Source organism: Triticum urartu, unplaced genomic scaffold, assembly GCF_003073215.2.
Source record: "Triticum urartu cultivar G1812 unplaced genomic scaffold, Tu2.1 TuUngrouped_contig_4867, whole genome shotgun sequence".
Taxonomy (NCBI): domain Eukaryota; kingdom Viridiplantae; phylum Streptophyta; class Magnoliopsida; order Poales; family Poaceae; genus Triticum; species Triticum urartu.
This window is the reverse complement of record NW_024115492.1, coordinates 1,437-5,484: the sequence shown is the minus strand read 5'-3', so window position 1 is coordinate 5,484 and position 4,048 is coordinate 1,437. Positions and strand designations below refer to the sequence as shown.

Here is a 4,048-nt window from a genome sequence, read left to right as displayed (position 1 = left end):
TCGTATAAACGAGCCACCTATTTAACGGGATGGGGATTTAGGTCCAAACCACATCTTCTCCTTTCCGCGAGTTATCATCAGAGCGCTTCCAGCAAAGGTCCATTGCAACATGACCAGCCATCGCAGCTCCTCCCCTCGCCCCTCCGGTCCCAAACCCGGGGACTGGGAGAGTTAAACCATCCCGCATAGCGATAATTATATGTGAATTGCTGATGAGTAGAAAGCAAATGTATAGAGGGCATACCAAGTACTGTAAGGTCGAGAATTCATATACATCATTTATGCATGGGTTTGTTGTATTTCTAATTTCCAAATGTTTACTATGTGTGTAGTTTCATAGTATTTCTTGATAATTCAGACGCAGTAATTATGCATGTGTGTGCCATGTATCTTATTTCCAAATGCTTACTGTTTTTGTTGTTGCATAGTGTTTGTTTATACACAATTGTATGGTGATCGTGATGCATACTTCTTTGGAATATAGAACCATGTTACACTGCTATTCTTACTTTTTATATTGGTGCAGTTTTGATGAATTGCAGAGGCTGCTAAAAGACAGAGGCATACAGTGTTTTTTTTTATTCACTCAATCAGGTTAAAACACAAAACAATGTAAGTTTATGTTGCTTCTTGTATGGGTTAAATGTTTTTACATGATTTTTCTCTGGTATACACACTTCACCTTTAATAACAGGTCATGTGACAATCTAGGAGTAGGAGTATTTGTTTGATATGTATTCATCATGCAACTTTGTCCAAACTGATAATCAGGTGGTAACTTTGTAAATAATAGTTAGAGGCTTAGAACTTTCAGTAAATCCATAGTATTTATAGACTGGAATCACATTACTAGAAGTAGGTTTATAATCAAGCGAGAATCATGTTTTTGCAGATTTCCTCAACTCTTTATTCAACAATTATGGTGATTTTGTTTCTGGATGCGGTCCTTTTCTTTTAACTTCTAATGTCAATGACAAAATTCTACACTCACCGTTTCTATAGTGAGGCACACTGGTTATATTTGCAGCTGGATGTGGATCGACCGCAGCCGCACTATTTTTGCCTACAAGTATATCATGGTTTTGGACAGACTTCATACATTGTTGGTGCTAAATTTGTTTTTGGTGATTAATGCTACATTTACATTGATCCTTGCAACCCCAACTTGGTGGCATGTGTTTATTGTAAAAGTAGTGTGTCCGTGCATATCTTTTTTGAAGCCCTTCACTTGCTAACACGAGTGACATCTAAGAATCAGAGTCCACTGATGAACAATTAATTATAATGGCACTGTATATCCTTTCTCCTGGGGGTTATTTGTTAGTCTTCTCTCACATTTTAACTGGAAAATGCATATTTTCGTCATTTCACTGATAGTATAATACTAAACTTAAACATGTATTCTTGGATGATAAGTGTGAGTTGTGGACTTCCTGCCCTTTATCACAAATCGACAGTACGTACTTCAGAATTTAGTTGACATAAGATTAATCATATTCCTATTTTGAGCAGGAAAGAGTACCATATTGAACCAACTCTTTGGGACTAATTTCAGGGAGATGGATACCTTCAGGGGAAGGTATACTCAATTTTCTTTACATATATTTCTTTCATTTTTTTCACTTCTCTTATCATGAAACTATGCTTTCAAATGTAGTACACCCTTAGATTTGATAGTATATTTCTATCGCTAGGAGAGGTATGTTTACTTGTAGTTTGATTCCCTTGTTCTTTTGACCTTTCGAGTAGCAAAGTACAACATTAGAGAGATACTAGAAGGTTATGTACTTGGTAAGTAGAATAGTTACTGGTACGGTTTGGCAACAATCACTGAACTGTCAATTAGACCTAGAAGATAAGAAATAAAGACACCATGCATTTTTCTCTTCTTTCTATCATTCTGTGAGCATTCGGTGCTCCAACCAGAAAAACATGGACCTTAAAGCATCTAATGTACATCTATTCATCATAACTGGCCAGAGTTATATATCTGCAAACCTCTTGTGTTCTATTACAAATGAAGCAATTGAGGAAAATTGCTATATCTGTGACATCTTATGTGTAGATTCTTGCCTACTTGGTTGAAATTTGTAGTTGCTGGTACCGATGCCATTTAGCTTTCACCCAAATTCTTGATTGATTGATCTTGAACTGTGGGAGCTTCTCACAACCTTAACAAATGCCAGGGCCTTTAGTTTAATACAGAACCAGATGCAGTCATGAATGCAGAGCAGCTGGTGACTCCACTATATAAAGATCTCTGAATAAATGAATTACATACAGCTTTACAGCAATCTCTATAGAATGGAAGCAAGTCGTGTCTCTCGCTGGAAGGGGACCGAGGAGAGCTCGACCGGAGCTCAGCAGATGAGGGGCACCTTGATCCATCCGTTGGCGAAGGCGATCGCCTTCAAGATTAGAAGGGGGAACCATCGCTCACTGTACATACGTTTTAGAGGGAAATCACAAGTGCATTTTCTATACAAAACCATTATGTGGTCATCATAATGGAATAGCTCTCATCGAGGCAGTTGAACCAAGCTATCTATGCCTAACTATGACTTCATAGTTTTATCGCCTCCATTGCCGTTGTGGTAGCTTTTGCTCTCTTATGTTCCTACTCGTATAACTGAACTTAATGTGAGCTAATTTGTTTTTGTAATCTCATGACTGCATTGAACTTGATGTTGCGCTACTTCTGGGGTGGATTAATTTTTACAATCTCATGATTTTGTTGAACTCAATGATGTTACTCTTCTGGAATGTTTATTCTTTCCCATGAACCAGAAAATCAGTTGTTGACGTTTTAGATGAGCTAAACTTGCTTCCTACTGATGCATCATGCGGTTTGATCTTCCATCGCTTGGCATATCGGTTGGACCGGCACCCTCGCGCCAAGGCGCGTTGCCGATCTAGTGCCTCTGGTTCGGGGTGGGCTTCTGGAACGCCCGGCACACCACCCAACCTTCCTCCTGCACACCGTCACCATCATCATCAGCGCCAAATTGTCAACAAGAAAACAAAGAACTGATCAGGAAAAGATGAACTGACATGTGTGTGCGCGTGCTCGCTGGTCTCGAGACGGTACTCGTGGATGATCTAGTCCGTCTTTCTACCATTGGGGGCGCGGCCCCTGTAAAACACAAGCGTCTTCCTCATGCCGATGACCCCTCAGCTTCTCGACGATGTCACTGGCTTGTCGCGGCCGGTGGCCTTCCAGAACCCGGCCGCCGTGGCGTGGTTGGTGCCCGTGCCGTTGGGGTACTTGCGGTCCTTGAAGCTGAAGAAGTACCATTCCGACAACCACTGCTCCTCCTCCGCCGCCTGACGCGCTCCTCCCCTGCCGCGGCCGCACCTCTCTACACCACCGACAATTGCACGAACACCATTGTTAAGTTCCAACTCGACTCGATAGAACACCATCTATGCACAAATTACAAGATTAGCTTCCAAAAATAGATAAATTTGTGGGGTACCTTACAGGTTCCATGGCTCAATCCCGTAGAGATCAACCTTCGGGATGATGTCGAGGTCGATCTTCTGGGCGGCCACCTTCTTGGCCAGGTAGTACCCCACCAGTTCATCCTCTATGGGGTGGAACCTGAACCCTGGGGGGACACACGACTCCTCTTGATGTTGCTGGTCCATTGCTAGCTCTCTTGTGAACTGAAGTCAAGCACACAAACTTTCCAACTTATTGCTAGGAGTAGAAGCTAGCTGCGTGTAGAGAGGGGAAACAATGGTGCTAACCAATAAGCGGATCGATCGATCATGTATATATGTATGCGTGTGGACCAAACAAGAAGATGGAGAAGAAGATCTATAAGCACTACACCACAACCCTTGATTGGGGGCAATTAACTGTCGGGAGAAATACGTGAACAAGGGCAAAATATTTGCCGGGACATTTGTTACTGCCGGGAGAAATACTTCGGGGCGCAGAAACTGCCGGTAGAACTTGTGGAACAAGGGTACACAGACTGCCGGTAAAATTCTAGGGGCCGTTTTCTGCGGGACATGTAAACCACAGCATGTTTTGTGCCGGGAA

At 42.2% G+C, this 4,048-nt stretch overlaps 1 pseudogene; it reads right to left on the bottom strand.

The window, feature by feature from the left end:
• Positions 1-2,912: 2,912 nt before the first annotated feature.
• Positions 2,913-3,648, bottom strand: LOC125528425 (annotated as a pseudogene).
• Between the last annotated feature and the right edge of the window lie 400 nt (positions 3,649-4,048).